Below are 25276 nucleotides of genomic sequence, written 5' to 3' on the forward strand. Positions count from 1 at the left end.
GTAAATTCTCCCTAAGATGAGGCTGATGAAAGAGGCTGCCCAGGCAATTAGCTCTAAACATTGCTGTGTGGAACGATGGGTTTTTTGGGAAGCCCATTTCGAGGGAGTTATAAATAAAATCCTCTAAAGATTAGAGCAAAAGAAAAACCACAGTCCTTAGTGCGGAGGCAGGCAAACGAGGAATGTCAAGCTCATAGCCAGGCAGTGCATTTTCAGGATATATGTGGGCTTCAGAGAGCAGGCTGGGATCTCCTTCCAGCTCATGGGAAGACTGTGGACAAGTTGTCTGATGCCTGTGAGCCTCCATTTCCTTATGTATAAAATTAAGGAAAATGCCTCTTGTTTAGTGTGTAGTTAAAGGAATTAAGAAATACAACACAGTACAGCATAGTAAGAATGAGCTCTGGGGTCAGAAGTCCCAACTCTCCAACCACAGTTCAACCTTGATGAAGCTGCTAAACCCCTCTGAGTCCCAGCTGCCTCTCTTTAAAATGGAGGCCATGATACCATAATACAGTTTGTACTCTATGATGTCTGACTTCTGTTGTTAATATTTAATATTTTAATATTAATATATATAATATTTTGAGATTCATCCATTTTCTTACAGGTTTCAGTAATTGATTTCCTTTTATTGCTGAGCAGATTACACTTTGGAATGCACCATGTTTATCTATTCTCCTCTTGGTAGATGTTGGAGTCATTTCCAGATTTTGATAATCATGACTCAAGCAGCTATGAATATTCTTATAGAGGCGTTTTTGTGGACATATATTTTCATTTCTCAGGGTAAATACCTAGGAATAGATTTCTGGGTCATAGGATAGATATATTAACTTGGTGAGAAAGAGCCAAACATTTTTCTGAAAGGATTGTGTCAGCAGTATACATTCTCACTAATATTTGGTGTTAATCTTTTCCATTTTAGCCACCCTAGGAAGTGAAATAGAATCTCACTGTGGTTTTAATTTGCATTTCTCTCATGGCTAATAATATTAAGGATATTTTCATGTGCATGCAGATCATTTGCATATCTTCTTTTGTGAAGTGTCTGTCAACTCCTTGTTCAGTTTTTATACTGGGTTGTGGTTTTTTTTTTTGTTATTAATACTAATGAGCTCTTTAAATATTCTGGTTATATAAATCATTTGTCAGAAAATAAGTGCCTCAGACTGGGAGAAAGCTGAGCAGTTTTTGCTGTTGGAGAAGTCCAATTTACCAATTCTTTTCTTGTGGTTACTGCTATCTTCTGTCTAAAAGGAAAAAAAAAAATCTTTGCTTATCCTAAGCTCACAAAGGTATTCTTCTTTCTTTAAGAGGCTGAAGAAGCCTTTACCTCCAGGTGTATGATTCATCTCAAGGTCTCAAGCTAAGTCTAGTGTATGGTATAAAGCAGTATTTGGGGTTCATTTTTTGCTGTATAGTTATTCCAGCATTGCTTGTAGAAAAAGCTTTCCTTTCCCTGTTGATTTGCTCTGGTGTCTTTATAGAAAACCGACTGACTCTATATCTGGAATCTTACTTCTGCGCAGTTGATCTATTTGTCTATCCTTATGTCACTACCAACTGTCTTAATTACTGCAGCTTTAAATTTATTCTTGAAAGTAGGGAATTTAAGTTCTCCAACTTTGTTATGTTTTTCAAGGTTGTTTTCACTATTCTAGTTCCTTTTTATTTTTATCTAAACTTTCGTATCTGCTTGACGATTTCTACCAAAAACAAAAAACAAAAACAAAAAAACCACTGCTGGGATTTTAATTGGGATTACAATGAATCTTTTTTTTTCTTCTTATTGCGTTTTAAAAATATTTATTTATTCCAGTATAATTAACTACAGTGCTATATTAGTTTCAGGTATACAATATAGTGATTTAACTATTATCTACGTTACACCGTGCTCATCAGGATAAGTTCACTCTTAAACCCCTTCACCTATTTCACCCATCCTCCCACCTACCACCAATTTGTTCTCTATATTTAAGTCTTTTTCTTTGTTCATTTGTTTTGTTTCTTAAATTCCACATTTGAGTGAAATCATATGGTATCTGTCTTCCTCTGACTTATTTCACTTAGCATTATACTCTCTAGATCCATCCATGTTGTTGCAAATGGCAAGATTTCATTTTTTCTATGACTAATATTCCATCATATAGATTCCATTATATATTATATATTGCATTGTATATATTATATATTATATACATTCCATTTTATATATACATATTATAATACATATATACATGTATATATATTCACGTATGGATGGACACTTGGGTTGTTTCCATATCTTGGCTATTGTAAATAATGCTGCAGTAGACATAGGGGTGCATATATCTTTTCAAATTAGTGTTTTCATATTCTTTGGGCACATACCCAGTAGTGGAATTACTGGATCATATGGTAATTCTATTTTTAATTTTTGAGGAGCCTCCATACTGTTTTCCACAGTTGCTGTGCCAGTTTGCATTCCTACCAACAGCACATGAGGGTGCCTTTTTCTCCACGCCCTCACCAATACTTATTTCTTGTGTTTTTTATTTTAGCCATTCTGTTTTTTAAATACAATTAGCTAACACATAATACATCATTACTTTCAGATGTAGTGTTCAACAATTCATCATTTACATATAACACCCAGTGCTCATCACATCATGTGCCCTCCTTAATGCCCATCACCCAGTTACCCCATCCTCCTACCCCCCTCCCCTCCAGGAACCCTCAGTTTATTTCCCATAGTTAAGAGTCTCTCATGGTTTGTCTCCCTCTCTGATTTCTCCCTATCCAGTTTTCCCTCCCTTCCCTTATGGTCTTCTGCGCTGTTTCTTATGTTCCACATATGAGTGAAACCATATGATAATTGTCTTTCTCCAGTTGACTTATTTCACTTAGCATAATATCCTCCAATTCCATCCACATCAATGTAAACAGTAAGTATTCATCATTTCTGATGGCTGAGTAATATTCCACTGTATATATATACCACATCTTTATCCATTCATCTGTCAAAGGACATCTTGTTAGCGATTCTATTCTGACAGGTGTGGGGTGGTATCTCATTGAAGTTTTGATTTGCATTTCTCTGATGATAAGTGATGTTGAGCATCTTTTCATGTGTCTGTTGGCATCTGTATGTTATCTTTGGAGAAATATCTGTTCATGTCTTCTGCCCATTTTTAATTGGATTGTTTGGCTTTTTGGTGCTGAGTTATATAAGTTCTTTATATATTTTGCATATTAACCCCTTATTGGATATATCATTTGCAAATATCTTCTCAAATTTGGTGGATTGTCTTTTTGTTTCATTGATGGTTTCTTTCACTGCGCAGAAGCTTTTTATTTTGGTGTAGTCCCAGTAGTTTCATTTTGCTTTTGTTTCCCTTGCCTCAGGAGACATATCTAGAAAAATGTTTCTATGGCTGATGTCAAAGAGATTACTGCCTATGTTTTCTTCTGGGTGTTTAATGGCTTCAGGTTTCACATTTTGGTCTTTAATTCATTTTGAGCTTATTTTTATAGTGTAAGAAAGTGTCCGGTTTCATTCTTTAGAATGTAGCTGTCCAGTTTTCTCAGCACCATTTGTTGAAGAGACTTTTTCCCTTTCCTTTTGTGTGTTCTTGCCTCCTTTGTCATAAATTAATTGACCATATAAGTATGGGTTTATCTCTGGACTCTCTACTCTGTTCCATTGATCTTTGTGTCTGTTTTTGTGCCAGTACCGTATTGTTCAGTACCATATTGTTTTGCTTGCTACAGCTTTGTAGTATAACTTGAAATCTGAGATTTTTATAGCTCCAATTTTGTTCTTCTTTTGCAGGGTTGCTTTGGCTATTCAGGGTCTTTAGGGGTTCCATATAAATTTTAGGAGTTTGTTTTAGTTCTGTTTAAAAATGCTGTTAGTATTTTGATAGGGCTTGCATTAAATTGTAGATTGTTTGGGGGGATTAAATTGAATATCAAAAACTGGGGAAAAAAGACATCTTAACAATACTGGGTCTTATCAGCCATGAATAGAGTGTATCTCTCCATTTATTTGTCTTCTTCATTTGTTTCACAATGTTTTGTAGTTTCTAGTTTTCAATTTAGGAGTGTTACACATCTTTTCATTTAACTTTATTTAAATTAAATTAATTAACATATAATGTATTATTAGTTTCAGGGGTAGAGTTCAGTGATTCATCTGTTGCATATAACACCCAGTGCTCATTATATCACATGCCCTCTGTAATGTCCATCACCCAGTTACCCCATGCCCCCTCCCACCTCCCCTCCAGCAATACTGTTTGTTTCCTATGATTAAGAGTCTCTTATGGTTTGCCTCCCTCTCTGATTTCATCTTGTTTTATTTTTCTCTCTCTTCCCCTATGATCCTCTGTTTTGTTTCTTAAATTCCACATATGAGTGAAATCATATGATAATTATCTTTCTCTGATTGACTTATTTTGCTTAGCATAATACCCTCTAGTTCCACCCATGTCATTGCAAATGGCAAGATTTCGTTCTTTTCAGTGGCTGAATAATATTCCATTGTATATATAAACCACATCTTTATCCATTCATCTGTCGACAGACATCTGGGCTCTTTCCATATTTTGGCTATTGTGGACATTGTTGCTATAAACATTGGGGTGCAGGTGCCCCTTCAAATCACTATTTTTGTATCCTTTAGCTGAATATCTAGTAGTGCAATTGTTGGGTTATAGGGTAGTTCTATTTTTAATCTTTTGAAGAACCTCCATACTGTTTTCCAGAGTGACTGCACCAGCTTGCATTCCCACCAACAATGTGAGAGGGTTGCCCTTTCTCCAAATCCTCGCCAACACCTGTCATTTCCTGACTTTTTAATTTTAGCCGTTCTCACCAGTGTGAGGTAATATCACACTGTGATTTTGATTTGTATTTCCCTGATACTAAGTGATGTTGAGCATTTTTTCATGTGTCTGTTAGCCATTTGTATGTCTTCTTTGAAGAAATGTCTATTCATAAAGGAAACAATCAACAAAACTAAAAGGCAACCTGCAGAATGGGAGAAGGTATTCACAAATGACATCAGATAAAGGGCTAGTATCCAGAATCTATAAAGAACTTAGCATCAAACTCAACACTCAAAAAACAAAGAATAGTAGGGGCTTTAACACCCCACTTACACTGATGGACAGATCATCCAGGCAGAAAATCAACAAGGAAACAGTGGCTTCAAATGACACTGGACCAGATGGATTTAATAGATATAATCAGAACATTCCATCCTAAAAAAGCAAAATACACATTCTTTTCAAGTGCACATTGAATATTCTCCAGAATATATCACATATTAGGCCACAAAACAAGTCACAACAAATTCAAGAAAATCAGAGTCATACCATGCATCTTTTTTTTTTTTTTTTTACCACAAAGGTGTGTAACTAGAAATCAATCACAAGAAAATCACAAGAGAAAATCTAGAAAGAGCACCAATACATGGAGATTAAATAACATGCTATTGAACAACGAATGGGTCAGTAAAGAAATCAGAGAAGAAATTGAAAACATAATGCTCCAAAATCTTTGGGATGCAGCAAAATCAGTTCTAAGAGGGAAGTTTATAGCCATACAAGCCTACCTCAAGAAGCAAGAAAAACCTCAAATAAACAACCTAACCTTAAACCTAAAGGAACTAGAAAAAGAAGAACAAAGAAAACCCAAAACCAGAAGAAGGAAGGAAATAATGATTAGAACAGAAATAAATGATACAGAAACTAAAAAAAAAAAAAAAGGATCAATGAAACTAGGAGCAGGTTCTTTTAAAAGATCAATGAAATTGATAAACCTCTAGCCAGATTCGGAAAAAATAAAGTCCTGAATAAAATCAGAAATGAAAAAGGAGAAATAACAACCCACACCACAGAAGTACAAAGGACTGTAAGAGAATATTATGAAAAATTATATGCCAACAAATTGGACAACCTAGAAAAAATGAATAAAGTCCTAGAAACATATAACCTACCAAAACCGAAGCAAGAATAGAAAATTTTTTTTTGAACAAACTTATTGCAGCAATGAAATTAAATCAGTAATCAAAAAACTCCCAATAAAAGTAATTCCAGGACCAGACACCTTCACAGATGAATTCTACCAAATATTTAAAGAAGAATTAATACCTATTCTTCTCAAACTATTCCAAAAAATAAAAGAGAAAGGAAAACTTCCAAAAGGCACCACAAAAAAAGACAACTACAAGCCAATATTTGTGATGAACATAGATGCAAAAATTCTCCACAAAATACTAGCAAACTGAGTTCAACAATACATTAAAAAAATCATTCACCATGATCCAGTGGGATTTATTCCCAGGATGCAAGGGTGGTTCAAAATTTACAAATCAATGTGATACATCATATCAGTAAGAAAGGATAAAAACCATATGATCATTTCAACAGATGCAGAAAAAGCATATGAAAAGGTACAACATCCATTCATGATAAAAACCCTCAACAAAGTAGGTTTAGAGGGAATGTACCTCAACGTAATAAAGGTCTTATATGAGAAACCCACAGCTAACATCATACTCAATGGGATTGAGAGCTTTTCTTCTAAAGTCAGGAACATGACAAGGATGTTTACTTTTATTCAACATAGTACTGGAAGTCCTGCCTCAGCAATGAGACAACAAAAAGGAATAAAAGGCATTGAAAATGGTAAGGATGAAGTACAATTTCACTATTTGCAGATGACATGATACTGTATATAGAAAACCCAAAGACACCACCAAAAAACTACTAGAACTGATATATGAATTCAGTAAATTTGTAGGATACAAAATCAATCTACAGAAATCTGTTGCATTACTATACACTAATAATGAAGCAGCAGGAAGTAAAATTAAGAAAACAATCCCATTTTTAATTGTACCCAAACAATAAAATATCTGGGAAAAACTTAACCAGAGATGAAAGACCTGTACTCTGAAAAATATAAAACACTGATGATAGAAATTGAAGACACAAAGGGAAAGTCATTCCACGCTCATGGGTTGGAAGAACAAATATTATTGAAATGTCCCTACTCCCCTCCAGTTCCATCCTGGAGGGGATTATGCTAAGTGAAATAAGTCAAGTGGAGAAAGACATTTATCATATGGTTTCACTTTTATGTGGAACATAAAATAAGGAATAGAGCAGAGGACCACAGGGGAAGGGAGGGAAAACTAAATAGGAAGAAATCAGAGAGGGAGACAAACCATGAGAGACTCTGGACTCCGCGAAACAAACTGAGGGTTACAGAAGGGAGGTGGGGGGGGGTGGGGTGACTGGGTGATGGGTCTTAAGGAGGGAACGTGTTGGGATGAGCACTGGGTAACTGAACATAATAAAAAAATTAAAATTAAAAAAAAGAAAAAATGTCCATACTACCCAAAGCAATCTACATATTTAATGCAATCCGTATCAAAATACCAGCAGCATTTTTCACAGAAGTAGAAAGAACAATCCTAAAATTTGTATGGAACCCAAAAGACGCCAAATAGCCAAAGCAATCTTGAAAAACAAAACTGGAGGTATCACAATGCCAGACTTCAAGTTATATTACAAAGCTGTAGTAATCAAAACAGCATGGTACTGGCACAAAAATAGACACATATATCAATAAAACAGAATAGAAAACCCAGAAATGAACCCACAACTATATGGTCAATTAATCTTTGACAAAGCAGGAAAAAGTATCCAATGGGAACAAACGGTGTTGGGAAAGCTACCTGCAAAAGAATGAAACTGGACTGCTTTCTTATACCATATACAAAAATAAACTCAAAATGGATTAAAGACCTAAATATGAGACCTGAAACCATAGAAATCCTAGAAGAGAACACAAGCAGTAATGTCTCTGACATTAACTGCCTCAACATTTTTCTAGATATGTCTCCTGAGTCAAGAAAAACAAAAGTAAAAAACTACTGGGACTACATCAAAATAACAGGTTTCTGCACAGCAAAGGAAACAATCAACAAAACTAAAAGGCAACCTATAGAATGTGAGAAGATATTTGCAAATGACATCTCTGATAAAGGGTGAGTATCCAAAATATACAAAGAACTTATAAAACTCAACACCCCAAACCCAAATAATCCAATTAAAAATAAGCAGAAGACATGAACAGACATTTCTCCAAAGAAGACCTCCAGATGGCCAACAGACACATGAAAAGATGCTCAACATCACTCATCATCAGGAAAATGCAAAATCGAAACTACAATCAATGATCACCTCACACATGTCAGAACGGCCAAAATCAACAACACAAGAAACAACAGGTGTTGGCAAGGATGTGGAGAAAAAGGAACCCTCTTGCCCTGTTGGTGGGAATGCAAACTGATGCAGCCATTGTGGAAAAGAGTATGGAGGTTCCTCAAAAAGTTTAAAATAGAACAACCTTACGATCCAGTGATGGCACTACTGGGTATTTACCCTAAGAATACAAAAACACTAATTCAAAGGGATGCATATATCCCTATGTTTATCACAGCATTATTTACAATAGCCAAATTATTGTAGCAGCCCAAGTGTCCATCAGTAGATGGATAAAGAAGATGTGATATATTTATACAACGGAATATTATTCAGCCACAGAAATAATGAAATTTTGCCATTTGCAATGACATGGATGGAGCTAGAGAGTAAAATGCTAAGCAAAATAAGTGAATCAGAGAAAGACAAATACCATATGATTTCACTCATATGGAATTTAAGAAACAAAAGGTATGAGCAAAGGAAAAAAGACAAACCAAGAAATATGCTCTTACCTATAGAGAACAAACTGATGGTCACCAGAGGGTAGATGGGTAGGGAGATGGGCAAAATAGGTGATTGGAATTAAAGAGTACACTTAACGTGATGAGCACTGAGTAATATGTAGAATTGTTGGATCACTATATTGTACACCTGAAACTAATAATACTGTATGTTAACTGTACTGGAGTTAAAACTTGATATTTTGAACTGAATGGAAATGAGAGCAAAACATGTCAAAATTTGTGGGATGCAGCCATAGAAATCCTTAGAAATTTATAGAATCAAATACTTAAAGTAGACAACAGGAGAGGTATAAAATCAGTAATCTAAACTTTTACTTAAAAAGCTAGGAAAAGGGCGCTTGGGTGGCTCAGTTGGTTAAGCGACTGCCTTCGGCTCAGGTCATCATCCTGGAGTCCTGGGATCGAGTCCCACATCGGGCTCCCTGCTCGGCAGGGGGTCTGCTTCTCCCTCTGACCTTCTTCCCTCTCGTGCTCTCTGTCTCTCATTCTCTCTCTCTCAAATAAATAAATAAAATCTTTAAAAAAAAAAAAAAGCTAGGAAAAGAGCAAATTAAACCAAAATAAGTAGAATATAAAAACATAAAGCATGGAAATCAGTAAAACAATAAGCCTGCAAACCACTAGCAAAATCAACAAAACCAGAAGTTGTTTCATTGAAAAAGACTAATGAAATTGATGAATCCAGAGCAAGAAGATAGTGAAAAAGAGAAAATACAAATTAACAGTATCAATAATGAAAGAGGACATTCACTACAGCTCCGGTAGACATTGAAGGGATAATAAAATATTATGAACAAATTTTAATGGCAATAAATTTGGTAATTAAGATAAACTAGACATTTATTGAAAGATACAGCTTAGCAAAACCAGCACAAGAAAAACAAAATCTGATAGCCACATATCTATTAAAGAAATTCAATTTATAATTAAAACTTTCACATAAAGAAAACTCCAGTCTACATGGTTGCACTGGTGAGTTCTGTCCAACATTTCTGAGTAGGACATAATATCAGTGCTATACAAACTTTTAGAATAGAGAGGAAAAGGGGAGTACTTCCTAACCAATTTTATGAGGTCAGCATAACCCTGATATCAAAAGCTGACAAGGACATTGAAAAGATAAATTACAGACCAATATCTTTCCTAAGCCTAGATGCAAAAATCCTTAGCAGTATTAGCAAATTGAATCAAATAATATATAAAGATGATAATACATCAAGACCAAGTGGGGCATTATTTCAGAAAGGCAAGATTGGCTTTGTATTAGGAAATCAATAAAAGCACATTAACAGAAACAGGAGAAAAATTATGATTAGCTCAAGAGATACAGAAAAAGCATTTGACCAAATTTCAACATCCATTCATGACAAAAGTAGAAATTCTCAACAAACCAGGCATAAAAGAAAACTTCCTCACCCTGATGAAAAGCTATCTATAAAATAACTGTAGCTAACGTCATACAACATAAGTAAAATACTGAACGCATTCCCCCTACCATCACAAGGCAAGGGTATCTGTTCTCACTACTTGTATTCAACACTGTACTGGAGATCTTAGCCAGGGCAAAAGGAAAGACTTAAAAAAAAGGATTGTAAAGGAGAAGTAAAACTGTCTTTTTTTCACAGAAGATGTAGTTGTATACACAATCTGATTCCAAAGGAATCTACCTAAAACTATTAAAACTAATTAAGTGAATTTAGCAAGAACACCGGATACAAAGTCAGTACCTAAAAATCAGTTGTATTTCTATATACTAGGAATAAAATTGGCAAATGAAATATAAAAGTTTACACTTACAACAGCATTACAAAACAAAATACTGAGGAATAAGTTTATCAGAAGATGTGTCATAGGGTAGCTCTATTTTTAACTTTTTGAGGAACCTCCCCATACTGTTTTCCAGGGTGACTGTACCAGTTTGCATTCCCACCAACATTGTAAGACGGTTCCCCTTTCTTTCTTTCTTTTTTTAAGGTTTTATTTATTTATTGGTGAGAGAGAGAGAGAGAGAGCTCATGTGCACAAGCGGGGGGTGGGGGGCAGAGGGAGAGGGAGAAGCAGACTCCCCGCTGAGCAGGGAGTCTGATGCGGGACACCCCATCCCAGGACCCTGGGATCATGAACTGAGCCAAAGGCAGATGCTTAACTTACTGAGCCACCCAGGTGCCCGAGGGTTCCCCTTTCTCCACATCCTGGCCAACATTCGTTGTTTACTGACTTGTTAATTTTAGCTATTCTGACTGGTGTGAGGTAGTATCTCATTGTGGTTTTGATTTGTATTTCCCTGATGCCAAGTGATACTGTGACTCAAAAACTTATAATTATGGATTTGTTTCGTTCTTAATCCTACTTTCTTGGGGCACCTGGGTGGCTCAGTCGTTAAGCATCTGCCTTCAGCTCAGGTCATGATCCCAGGGTCCTGGGATCGAGCCCCACATCGGGCTCCCTGCTCCGCGAGAAGCCTGCTTCTCCCTATCCCACTCCCCCTGCTTGTGTTCCCTCTCTTGCTGTGTCTCTCTCTGTCAAATAAATAAAATCTTTAAAAAAAAAAAATCCTGCCTTCTTAATGAACTGACTGTTCTATTATTATGAAATGTCTCCTTTTTATTCTTGTTATTGCTTTTTGACTTGAAGTTTATTTTGTTTGATATTAATAAAACAATATCAGCTTTCTTACAGTTAGTTTTTGCATGGTATTATTCTTCCATCCCTTTGTTTCAACTTTTTTAATGACTTTATATTTAAAATGTATCTCTCATAAACAACATACAAGTGGATCTTTCCTTTTTATTCCATCTAACAATTTCTACCTTTTAACATTTAATTGTATGGTTGGGTTTAATTTTAGCGTCTTGCTACTTATTATATATTCCTTCTTTCTTGGTTCCTTTGTTTTTCTTTCATTTGCCTTCTCTTGGATTGATTGAGAATTTTTTATATTTCATTTTACCTCCCCTATTGGCTTTTCAGCTATGTCTTTGTTTTATTTTGTTAGTGGTTGCTTTAGGAACCCGTTTTATCTTGATTAATGGTATATCACTTCATATATAATGAAAGACATCTTAACAGTGCTAGTTTGGGTTCTCTGAAAAGCAGACACCAAGATGGGATTACATATACAATATTGTGGGGAACATCTGTGAAGGATAAAGGGGGAGAGAACAGGGGAGGTGGAAACATCCTTCAGGTTGTGAAAGGAGAATGGAGAGGAAGAAGTGTGGAAGTAGAATCTCAGATTGCAGCACAGTTCTAAGAAAGTCTTCGTTAAGCTGAAGAGGAGTCCCTAAACAAAGGTTGTCCACTAGATGTGTCTGGCATTAGGCCAAAATGGACTGTCTTTAGTACCTCCTCGTGATGCTGAGTCATTGGCTGGTAGCAGCCAGGGAAAGTAGGACCTTGTCATGAAAACCACAGTAGATAGAAAGGGGCAGTAGCTAGAAGTTGTCAGTCAACTGAAGACCCCAGTAGGCTCTCCTAAAGGCAGGTAGAGCAGTTCAGCTCCCTGCTGCCACAGACCGCCCCTTTTGCTGTACAGATCCTCTTTTCCCTGTATGTTCAGGAAGCAACTCCTTCATGGTTCCTGTGGGCCTCTCTCTTTCAGTAGAAACTTAGTAGAGAGAGGTTAGTGGGACAGCCTCTTTTCCTTCCAGGCCCCTAAGCAACCAGCCAGGCCACTGGACACTGTCTAGGAATCTGCATGTATGTTCTTACCTTGTGCTACTTCTCTTTCCGCTCAAAGTGAATGACCGGGTATGTCACTTGCAGCTCTGCCTACTGGAAAGATTTTCACTTTTCTCTGCTTTTCAAGTTCACCCTTGAATGTGGACATAATGCAGCACTCTGTGTTCAGCTTGCTTCCATATACTGAGTCAACTCAACTGTACACCAGGTTCAGGCTTTTTCCTCCTCCCTCAGCTGATCATATGCGATCCTCCCTACAGCCACTGGTGTGGCCTGGGAGATGGGTGCTGCTGCAACCATAGTGAGTGACATGGAAGTGTGGGCCACCTGCTTGTGCTGTTAACTTGTGCTCTCCTAGGCTTAGGCTTGAGCCTGTAACATTCCCATTTTATAATAGACCGATTCTGGGCTTACCCAATGTTATGACTTGACAGATCTGATGGACCCCAGATCAGCAGGGATAATTCCAGGTGCAGGATCATTTGAGGCTCCAAACTACCAAGCATTCTATCTCTACCAGGTCCCAATAGCATGACAAGAGTTATTTTTCAAAAGGCATATATTTCTCTGCTGCAAATATCATGACCTTGCTCCAGAATCCCAGAGGCCTGCATTACCATTCTCCCTCAGAGGCTTGCTATAAATTTCACACTGCATCTTTTCCCACCACAGATAGCGCTGACACCAGAGGGCCTGTTAGACTGCATGACCTATATGGCAAGACTGCTTGTACCATGGCCTGAACTCACTGCACAGCTCTTTCCTATTCTGGGCCCCCCACAAAGCTGATGGCCTTCTGTGTCACCACATATATGGGCCAGAGCAAGATTCCTAGATGTGGAATGTGTTGTCTCTAGGTCCCCAAGTCACCTACCAGGTACTGTGCTTCCTTCTTTGTGGTAGGGAATGCTAGATGCCATCATTTTTCTTTTACTTCAGTAGAGATAGCGTAGTACATCCCTGACCACTAGACCCTAAAAACTTAAGTGGCAGGTTCCTGAATTGTCATAGAGGTTTTCTCCCACTATCCAGAGCCCATGGGTCTTAAATGGACTTCACTATACTACCTCCTTCTGCTCATTTTTCCCAATCAGCATGATGTAATAAATCAATGTGATGTTCTACAGAATGTCTAGACAGTCCAGATCTCTTTGGAATATATTATGTCAGAGGGTGGAAAAGCTAACATAGCCCTGCAAATGAATATTCATTGTCCATTCCATATAAATATGAACTCTTTCTAATCTTCTTTTCTGATCTGAACAAAAAAGAACACATTCACAAAAGCAACTGACCTTATGCGATGTGTCTAAAGCCTTACTAACGCACTCTAACAAGGGTCCACAACTATAACACATCAAGTGCAACTGACATTCCTGTGGTTACAGAACAACAGAAGAGAGATGAGACAAATAGATAACAGATAGCAAAAAGGCATATCTAAATACAAACATACCAATTATTATATTAATGTGAATGCACTGCACACTCCAATCAAAAGCCACAGATTAACAGACTGGATAAAAAAAAAGAAGATCCAAATATAGATTGTCCACAGTTTTTCAGGATGATAGAAGTATTGTAGAACTTGATTGTGGTGATGGTTGGAAAACATGTACATTTTTCCAAAATTGATCAAACTTAAAAAGGCTGAATGTTACTATATATAAATTATATCTCAATAAACCTATAAAAGAAAGCATTTTAAAAAGAGAATATGTTCCAACTCATTCCATGAGCCTGGAACCTCCATCATAATGTATCTAGTCAAAGCCGGGGGGCGGGGGGGAAGAAAAAGGAAGATAGCAGGTAATATAACTGATAAAAGTAAATGAAAAATCCTAAACAAACTATTTACAAACTGAATTCAGCAATGGGTAAAGAAAGAGAAAACATCCTGACCAAGTTGGGTGTGTCCGAAGAATGGAAGACTGGCTTAACCTTAAAAAGCTGGGTAATGCAATTCATCATGTTATTAAATTGTAAGAGTAAACACACATGATCATCACAGGATATGAAGAAAGAGCATTTGATAAAACATAACATTCATTAAGCTTTAACAAAAAATATAACTCTTATAACTCTTACTAAATTTGGACTAAAAAGAAACTTCCTAAAAAGAAAAAAATCCATAAAAAAAAAAAAAAAAAAAGAAACTTCCTAAACATAAGTTACAATAAACAACATACTTAATGGTAGAATGCTTAAGATCAGGAAACATACAAGGAGATCTACTTCCACTACTCCTTTTCAACACTGGACTAGAGATCCTATCCATTCAGACTGAAAAGGGAAATAGGTGTAAGTATTTGAAAAATATATATAACTGTCACTATTGTAGGGACTATGATTATTCATGAAGAAGTCCCAAGAATGTGTAGATAATTATTAGAATTAGTACAAGGTTGCTAGATTTTTTTAAAAATCAATATTCCAAAATCAATGGCATTTCTATGTGTTAGTCAAAATAAAAGAAGTAATTTAAAGATGTTATTTATGATAACAACAAAAAAAGAATACCTAAAAAGAAATTTTAAAATGGATATGTACGTGCTCTTTTTGGACAAAATTATAAAAGTTTACTGAAAGAGAAGACCGAAGTAAAGGAAAGATTATTCCATGCTAGTGGATAGGAAGACTCAATTTCATAAAGATGTCCATTTCTCTCTGAGCAGGGAGCCCGATGCAGGACTCGATCCCAGAACCCTGAGATCATGACCTGAGCCGAAGGCAGACACTTAACTGACTGAGCCACTCAGGCGTCCCAAGATGTCCATTCTCTTAAAAAATGTATCTCTAAAATCAGTGCAAATCCTGCCAGACAAATAGATGGCTGGAACAGAACAGAGAGCCTCAAAACAGACTCATGTATACATGCAAACTGGATTTATAACAACAGACATTGTACATCAGCAGGGAAAGGATGAGCTACTTAATAAATGGGATTTGGACACTTCATTTTTCATAAAGAAAAATGAAACCTGATCCTTGCCTCATACCATACACAGAATTCAAATCCACATGATTTAAGACTTAAATGTGAATGGTACAACTAAAGGAATTGTGTAGGGCAATGTAGAAGGAAGTCTGTGAACTCAGCACGGAGAATTACTTTTGAAATACGGAGTACAGACCACAGAGGGAAACATCCCCCCCCTCAGCAGAGGCCCTCAGTGGTCTCAGCGGCCCTTCACGTCAGGGCCAGCACCCCCTGCCTCCTTCCCTTCAGCAGACCTTTGAGCAGGGCAGTCCGCGCTCTGAGGCGGCTCTGGACGGACAAGAGAAAGATGGCCGCTGCCTCCTTTTTTGCAGGCTCGTGGGAGATTGTCTCCATCTTCCCACAGAAAGAAAACGTGTTCGAAACAGGGAAACACACTGGTTTAATTTAGAGAGCACCTTTCAAGAGACAAGTAATTAAGCTTTGAAATGTTGCTTCCCTGGTGTAATACCCTCCAGTCGGGCAGCGCATTTCCTTTGCTTCAGAGCTGATGAAAATCAACAACAATGCGTTTGAGAGAAGGACAGGATGCTATGATGAGGAGTGATGAGGGAAATGAGCATGTGAAGCAGGCAGGAGAGAAGGATGCCAATCATTTTAGCCTCCAGAAGAGATGCGTTGTATGTGACAGACTCCCCACGGTGTATCTCATCTGCACAGCCCTGCTGCGGGCACACCGTTGGCAGACGTCCCTCGAGCCGGCCGGCGGCGAGGCTCTGACTGTCCCAAGGGAGGGCTCTGGCTCCATCTCCTCCCTGCTTCCCTGTGCCGAGGGAAGGGACTGAGTGTGCGAAAGGGACCAAAGTGTTGGAGGGAAGAAAGGGATCAACTCTGAAAAACAGAACAAGTGGTCCTTTTTCTATCACTGATTTTTTTTTAAGATTCTATTCATTTATTTGACAGAGAGAGACACAGCCAGAGAGGGAACACAAGCAGGGGGAGTGGGAGAGGGAGAGGCAGGCTTCCCGCTGAGCAGGGAGCCCGATGCGGGGCTCGATCCCAGGACCCTGGGATCATGACCTGAGCCAAAGGCAGACGCCTAACGACTGAGCCGCCCAGGCGCCCCTCTATCACTGATTTCTACCAAACTATTATTTACTCTTCAGAGTCCAGAGTTCTGTTATTTAAGTAACAAAATAAATCTTTTTGTTGTTTAGATGCCTCCATTGGGATCAAACCCTCTCAGTAAAGGTGAACATTACATCTGCTGTCTGGTAGACATTCAGAGCCAGTGTTAAATCCTATGACCATTTTATCTTTGTTTTAAAGACTAGCACTTTTTTTTTTTTAAAGAGGGGGGGGAGAGAGAGAGAGAGAGAGGAAGAGAGAGAGAGCACGAGCAGGGGTAAGGGGGGGTGCAGAGGGAGAAGCAGATTTCCCACTGAACAGGGAGCCCGATGGAGGGCTTGACCTTGGGATCCTGGGATCATGACCTGAGCCGAAGGCAGACGCTTAACCGAGTCAACCAGGTGCCCCAAGACTAGCACATTTTTACCATGGCTCCATCTCATCATAATGAAGTCTCTGAAGATTAGCAAAGCATTTCAGGTATTTAAAATTGCAAGGGCACTGTAACTCAAGGTGTGGAATAATGCCTCCAGCTGCTGAAAGGGAAGTGCAATGATAATACTTACTCAGTAGACTTTATTTTTCACACTGCCTAAGCTGCCCCCAGTGATAAGCTAGCCACTTACGCAGGCTTTTTAAATCTGCTGAATGGTACTTCGGCTCTTCCTAATATGTTCCTTAGGCTTTTGTGCTTTTGTCCACACTGCATCCCCATCGGAAATATGCCTCTCTCTGCCTGTTCAGGCATCTATAAGCTGACTATATATTTTATAAAATTTGTTTATAAATTTATAAAACCTCTTCCATGTGTCAGTCTCTTTAAGCATCTAAGCTATAAAATATGAAACAAATAGTCCTTGCCATGAATCTGAGAGCTTGATGGAGAAGGAAGAAAGATATACACACACACACTGGTTAAGAATATGGGTTTTGGCATAAGATGACTCAGGTTCAAATCCCATCTCTAGCATTTCCTAGTTGTGTGGCTTTGAATAAGTCACTTAATTTTTCTAAGTTTCAATATTCTCATCTCTAAAATGGAGATTTATTTATCTATCAAGTATTTATTGAGGACACACTTTGTGCCCAGCACAGGCTAGATACTAGGGATCTAGCTCTGGACCCAGACAGACAAAATCCCTCCCAAGTGAACCCGGCATTCAGATGTTAACAAACGGATATTAAAAGTGAAATAACAGATACAGAGTATGTCAGGTAATGATAAATGCCATGAAGGAAAATAGAGCAGGGTGAGACCATAAATGCAGGATTAGATAGGTCAGGGAATACTTGTCTGAAGAGGTAGTATGGGGCAGAGGCCTGGGTGAGTTAGCAGCGGGCGCACATGACAGTCTGGAAGAAGAGCATTTCAGGCACAAAGAGCAAGGCCATACCTTAGTATGGCCAACTGACAGCAAGGGGCCAGCGTGGCTGAGAGCTGCAAGCAAGGGGGAGAGGGAGAGGGGAGGAGCTGAGGCTGGGGCCAGGCCACACTGGGCCATGTAGACGGAGGTAAGAACAGTGTTCAATGGGGTCCATAATGGCAGCTTCCTTTAGGGTTGTTGTTTGGGTAAAACAAAGTCCTCACTGCCAGGGGTGTGACTTAATAAGCACTCAGTATACCCCAGCCGTTGTCACCGTGGGAGAAGGATGACAATGGAGCTATGAGCCAAGCATTAGGGAAGCACAGCAGAGGGCTCTGAGGAAAGGCACCCAAGTTAAAGTTTGTGCCCTCAAGAAGTTTACAATCCAGCAGGAGAAATAAAATGAGAATCCAAATATATACCCTCGGTAGATAAAATATGGCATGGGCCCCTATTAAAGCTCAGTCCTCTGCATTTCAGAAAAAAAAAAAAAATCATGATTTTTTTTCTTTGAAGATTACTATAACATCCATGACTGTAGTCCATGGACCTTTCTTACTCCCTGGGCACCTGGGCAATGTCCCTGAGGCCTAGCACAGTGCCCCACACATAGTGGGTACTCAAATAATATTTGCTGAATGGTTCTACAAGCTAATTTAATGAGAGTAACCATACATGTGGAAATATTTTCAGTTTCTTGGTACTGACAATATCATATTAGTTTCTTAAACTTTCAGACACAAAATGATTTTTTAGGTAATCAGGGAGCCAATTCATTGAATGTTTAACTTGGTCACTGGGATTCTTGGAAACTGATGCCAAAGAATCTCTTTAAAGCACTAGAGTAGTTATAGGGAAATATCAGTTGCCCTCTGAATGAGGGTGGCAAGGTTCCTTGTGAAATACATCCTAATTATGCCTCATGGTCCCTGGCACTGGTGTCCCCATCTGGTTTGCTTTGAGGCCAAGATTTATAGAACAAAAGGATAGCAGAGGCCTTCAGAGGTCACCGTGGCCAACTCTCACACACAGCATGTTTGTATTGTGAGACTTATCAATGTGAAGGTTAAAAAAATAAAAACAAAACTTGTCCTATATAATTTCCGAGCCCTACCCTGGCTAAGGACCATTATTCTTAGTACAGATGTGGAGTTGGGGATTCATTTAGATGTGGCTACAGGGTACATGATATCACTAAATCATCCAGTAGAGATACTATTCTGTTCATATTCCTATTGGCCAGGAGCAGCCATGGGGGGGGGGTCTCTCTCAGTGTCCAGCAAGGGGAGGCAGAGTATAGGGGGTTGTGGGACTGAGGGTGAGGTATGTCTTAGGTACTCACATAGCTGGGAGAAAAGTTCTTCTCATGCTGGGGGGAAAATCTGGAAGTTGGTGAAGGAGGAGGAGACCAACCCAGCAAAGTTAGCATCAAACTGGGTTGCTAGGAAACAAGAAAATCTCAATAAGGTGGGATCCTGGGAATTAAGGCTAGGTGAAATAGGAGAAAGGCAGGAGAGGAGAGAAAACATTAATGATTTCAGGAAAATAAAGGAAAAATGCTTAAATCATTAATGTGCCAAGCTCATTTTTAAAAGCAAGACCAAAAAATGAAATGGGGCATTTGGAAAGAGGTAAGAAACATGAAAAACAGAAATGGATGAAAGGTCAAGTTAAGCTAGTAGAAGGGTCTCCCACTGTACAAAGGTGCCAACAACCATCCTCACTCTCCGCTGAGCAGCCTGCCCCTACTCACCCCCAAACTAGAGGTCCTGCTAGTGCTGCCATGAAAATGCTTTTTTTAAAAAAAGATTTTATGTATTTATTTGACAGAGAGAGAGAGTGCAGCACAAGCAGGGGGAGCGGCAGGCAGAGGGAGAGGGAGAAGCAGACTCCCCGCTGAGCAGGGAGCCCGACATGGGGCTCAATCCCAGGACCCTTTCCGCTTAACTGGCGGAGCCACCCAGGTGCCCCGCCAGGAAAATTCTTGTGATAAGCTTTAGAGCCTTGTGAATCTCTGAGATTGATGTTCAGGGGGGAAAAAAAATGCTGTAACTAGCTGAGGGAAGCTGAACTCTAGAGCAGAAGACCAGCCTGAACCTGAAATTTTTCCTACAACACTCCCTGAACTTTCTCCTCTATGAAATAGCTGCTTATACTGCCTTAAATTCTACTGGTTAAAGATGCATATATATCACTGTATACCTTCTTTTCAAAAGACAAAAAACTCCCAGGATGTTATTAGAGGTATTAGTTAGTCATTCACACATTATTATAAATTAGTCAACACACTTTTCTTTCTAACATCTAGCTGAGATCATTTGCTTTAAGGGAAGAGGTCTTAATCAAGAATGAAAGTTAGTGGGGCACCTGGGTGGCTCAGTTGGTTAAGCATCCAACTCTTGATTTTGGCTCAGGTCATGATCTCAGGGTCGTGAGATCAAGCCCCGTGTCGGTGCAGAGCCTGCTTAGAATTCTCTCTCCCCCTCTCTCTGCTCCTCCCTGCTCTCACTCTCTCTCTCAAAAAAAAAAAAAAAAAAAGTTAGTAAATGACTATATTTATTCATATTTTGTTCTTCTTTATATTTCTGCTATTTTTAATTTTGAGGATTGATTTTATGGAATAAGATACACAGATTCTGCTCTCCCCTCCTCTCCCGTACACACATAAAATAGTGATGCTGTCTAGTTGAAAGTATAATTGGAACATGGTAAGGAAGAGGTTGGAAACATTACATTAAAGTGATCCCTGATGACAGAAATTAAATTGTTTCCTGCTAGTTAAATACAAAATCCATACATGTTAGGTCAGAACAGAATAAGTGATACTACATCAATTTTAAAGGATCAGAATGGCTCCCAGGCCTACCAATGTTGCCTTTAATCTGATTGGAGATATCACCATGTTAGAACAAGAATGTGTCTAGCAAAGGGCCAGAAAGTCTAGAAAAGGGAGAATGAAGGAAACAATCCCTGAGTCTTGATTATGCATGCTGTGGCTAGAGGAGAGAATAGTGGGGCCTAAAGATGTTTTTGTCCAGTCCTACAACAGTTGATGCCCTGATCTACAGGAGGTTCACCGCATAGCTTTCTGATTGCTCTCTAACTTCCTTTGCAGATTTCCTTCCAAGGAGGAAATGCACTGGTAGCAACGTGCTTACGCAGGGGGTTTAATAGCCAGCAATGTTGGTGGGTAATCTGACATTCTGGTTGGTACATCAAGCTCATGTAAGTTTGTTTAACATGGGTCAAACCCTAAATTTCAATTGTTTCTTACTCTAAGCCACAGAAAGCTGTGTGCATAGGACCTGATTATTATGAACTGTGGCCCTGGCCTAGAATTGCGTGAACAAAGACATAGGGGAAAATCCCCTTCTTCTCCCATTTCTCATCCTCCTTTCCCTCATACTCTCTCTCGGGGACCACACAGATGTTCTTTCTGTTCCTAGACCCCTCACTTGCATTGCAGTTCAGCTTTATTATGGATAAAATGGCTTCAGAGGGATATACCCTCCACCACCATTGTTCCTATGAGAAAAAACGTTGTAAATTCCAATAGCTGATTCTCAAATGAATTTTGGAGTGTGACCCAGTGATAACTTGGGGACACTTTGTTCCTGTAAATTGGTCTTTCCAGCCAGTTGAGCTGGCTGGGAAATGCACTTAGTAAATCACTCCCAGTTGTCTGAGAAGGAAAGAGAAGGTTCTAGAAGAGATGAGTCAGGCTAGGGGGTGGGTAGTGGAGGGGAAAGGAACAAAGAGCCAAGCAATATTCTGAAAATGGGATTTATACCCAGCCAGAAATAACTGTCTGATCAGGCCTAGCTAAAGATTTTCTGAAATGATGAAGCAAATATTAACAGAGAAATCTTTAAAAAGCCTCTCTGAATGAGATTACATTATTGTCAGTGATAAACTGGGAGGGTTTATAAATAACACATTCTGCCAGGCGATCTTGATAAGACTGTATTCTCCCCTTCAAAGTTGGAAATTGAAGTTTTACCTCTCTGTAAGAATACAGCAGCTGATACAGTGTCCCACCTAACTGCTCTGACCCAGTGGCTTGATATGAACATGATGATATCACAATGACTCTAACAAAACAGAGGGACAAAGGTCAGCTTACTTCCAAGCACCTAAATGGAAATGGGAGGCTGGGGTGGGAAGAGCTCTGTATTCACCAGGCTACATCTTACTTAGCTAGTGTGTGAGTACAGTGTGTGGGCTTCTCTTTGGCAGGCATGGGAGAGGTCTACAATGAACTAGAAGCAATCAAGAGAGACAAAAGTCAGTATAACAGAGTTGCCACAATCCTTCTAGCCTGGATAAGCACATGGCTCCTTTCCAAGGGGACCATAACAGCAGTTCCGTCAGAATACCATAGTTCTACATACTCAAAAGTTCAATTATTCATTCATTCATTCATTCAACAAGCATTTATTGGCTGCCCACTTTGTTCCAGGCAGGCATTGCTGGTCCATGAGAGGCAACAGAAGGCACACAGTTGCCAAGTTGTAAGAAGAGGAGTGTGCCTGAGGGGCTTCCGAAGTACGAAGGACCAGCATAGTAGGGGAGTAGAAGCAAAAGACGACCCCAGCCAGGTTTAGGCCTGACTGGTTGATCACTTCTGGAAAGAAGAGCAGTGCCTCTAAAAAGGGACGAAGGAGAAGGGCTGGATCTGATTCTATTTGAGACACGCAAAACTGAACTCCAGCCACACCAGATCGGCTCACGGGATAAGCGTCTTGCAGTGTGCACGCTGTAGGAGACCAGACAATGCCCCAAAGTGACAGGGAGCCAGAGCTTTCTCAGGGAGAAGAAGGATTAGCCTGGCAGGGCACAATGCCCTGCCATTTCGACAGGGCCTGTCAACGTCGATTTCCTCCAAAGTGTTCCTTTCTCTTGAGAGCGCTGATGCAGCGTCCCAAGTAATGTGACAGCTAAGAAGACACCGGCGGGGCAGTCACAGAACTGGACTGCTTTCAGCGTGGGGCTAGGGCAAGTGCTGCAGTTCTGGGGTCAGAGTTGGGTTCCTAGCAGAGCTCTGACACTTCTTAGGCCCCGCGGGGTCCTCCTCTGGACAAGAGGACCCAGCTCTCAGAATTGCTTCCGAGCAAGGATTAAATAATTGCTGTCCTGAGCTCAGCACATCACAAGCAGTCCACATATGTGAGCCATTATGCTTACCAACAATAAAGAAGGGTTTTTTCCCATCCGGTGTCTGGGAATGAAAGAGAACTTCACCTACCTTCATTTTGACCTCAAACTTTCTAGTGGATTAATTCTTCTTTCCAGCTTATTTCTCTTAACTCGGGCCAGAGACCCTGCTGGCAAAGCCTCCGGTGCTGGGAACTGAAACTGCCCCCTCAAGCAATAAGGATGGTGCTGAGCCAGGAAGACCCTGCCCATGACTGACCCCAAGACAGTGATCGACCTGTCACTGCCCACCTGCACGTGCCCACCGACCTCTGTCCCACATTTGCCTTTTGTAAACCGGGGAGTATTTTCAGCACTTGGAGACAGCCTTTAAGATGCTGGTCACTGTCTTCCCAGCGGTGGCCTCACTAAATTAATTCCTTTCTTGTTTCACCACCGCTTGTGTCTCTGCCTTTGGGTTTTGTCAAGTGGTGAGGGGCACACCCTACCCCCAGAGCCAGGTGCTCTTAGACCTCTGCACCCCAGCCACAGGAACACAGTGCTGCCCCGGAGTGTCGATGGGATGCGGAGCTGCAGTTTTTAGACAAGGCAGAAACAAGCCAGGGAAAGGGATTGTGTTCCCTCCTCTGGGGGCTCTTCACCTGCCCCAACCCTTTCTCCTGGAGCCACACTAATTAAGCAAGAAACAGTGAACATTTAGTCTTGAGTCTTCCCTGCACGTTCCCCAAAGACTCACCGCCCCCTCCCCTCCCCCCAGACCCACACACAGATTTTCAGACAAGCTTCAAGGATGCTGTGGACAGGAACTAAGGTAAGGGAGGAAGGAAAGAAAAGCAGTCAGGAGGTCTTCTTCTGAAGAAAAAAGGGTTCTTGCTAGTATGGGGGAAGAGAAGGCTGGGAGTTGGCAAGAAAACGCTTCTACAGATCTAACACACTATCACAGAACAAGGGCAAAGAGACTTCCTAAGGTCTCTGTGGGAAGGAGAAACTGAGGTTTAAGAACGAAAAGGCCAGAGTGCCTGGGTGGCTCAGTCAGTTTAGCATCTGACTTCGGCTCAGGTCATGATCTCAGGGTCCTGGGATTGAGCCCCATATCAGGCTCTATGCTGGGCAGAGTCTACTTGTTCCTCTACCCCCTGCCCCACTCCTGCTCTCTCACTCTCTTTCTCAGGCTCTGAAATAAATCTTAAACAAGAAAGAATGAAAAGGCCTTCAGACAGACTAAGGGGTCAGCCAGTTTACTGGCCGATAGGGGCTGAGGGCCTGTATCCTGGCAAGGACACATCCAGAGTTTCCATAAAGAGCCAAGGTCAGGAATTGTCCGGAATGCAGAATTAGGAACGTCAGAGATGTCATGAAAAGAAATGCAGAGAATCTGGAAAGTGTTCAGAAATGCAGGCCAAAAATGAGAAGACAGAATGGGTGGTAAATGGCAGGACTGGATTATTGTCCCGCAGGGGTCAAGGTGGGCAGGGACAATGGCAGTGAGACCATCCACTCTGATTTAGAGGAACAGTAAAAACAATCCATGCTAATTAATCTGGGGATGTTCTTTTGAGTTAATTCATTTGAAGAAGCATCTCCCCGAGAGTCTGGAAATTAATGTCCCACAAAGGATTGCAGTGGAAATGTAAGAAGTAACTCAGATGGAGCACCTCAGTCCATTATCTTCTGGTCCCCACCCCATTCCAGGGAATGGGCACTGCCCAGACCTGCCCAAGCAGAGCCCTCTGTGGTACTGCCTGGCTGTTCCAACCCGCTGAAGGGAAGGAAGACGGGGTTGCTTTGGATTCACAAGGCCTTACCAGGCGTACCTGAGGGTTAGGACTAAGAATTTTTGCCCCTCCTCTTCTATCTTCTAGAAATCTGAAGACCCTATTAGAATCAATCGACCCAAACGAAGCTGGCCAAAATGACAAGAAGTTAGATGCCCACATAGATCATAGGGTTACAAAATGAAAATAAATAAATGCTGTGGATGACCCTGATTAAGGTTTTTAATCACCTCTCCCAAATTCCTAGTTTCTAGCTTAATTCAGAGGATGTCAATCAAGGTAAGCATCTTCGCATAGAGATTCCTAGAGTAGAAACCTCTGTATCAGGATCCAGTAGTCAAAGAGAAACCCAATATAACCCTCCTGTTTCCTGCTCCCTATACTGCCATCTGCCCCATATCCACCCCCTATCCTAAGTTTAGGTTATTTTTCCAGGGCTGTGTAGATTTGG

The 25276-nt window shown here is 40.1% G+C and overlaps 1 long non-coding RNA gene across 2 annotated transcripts in view; it reads right to left on the reverse strand.

Moving 5' to 3' along the window:
• LOC118522812 (uncharacterized) overlaps positions 1–25276 on the reverse strand; it is a 127766-nt gene that overhangs the window by 69090 nt on the left and 33400 nt on the right. The window contains exon 2 of one of the 2 annotated variants that reach the window (XR_013445750.1): positions 5145–5246. The exons of the other annotated variant lie outside the window; for it this stretch is intronic. This is a non-coding gene — a long non-coding RNA (uncharacterized LOC118522812). The remainder of the gene's footprint in view (positions 1–5144; positions 5247–25276) is intronic. 2 annotated transcript variants of the gene reach the window in all.

This window comes from Halichoerus grypus, chromosome 2 (assembly GCF_964656455.1).
Source record: "Halichoerus grypus chromosome 2, mHalGry1.hap1.1, whole genome shotgun sequence".
Classification (NCBI taxonomy): Eukaryota; Metazoa; Chordata; class Mammalia; order Carnivora; family Phocidae; genus Halichoerus; species Halichoerus grypus.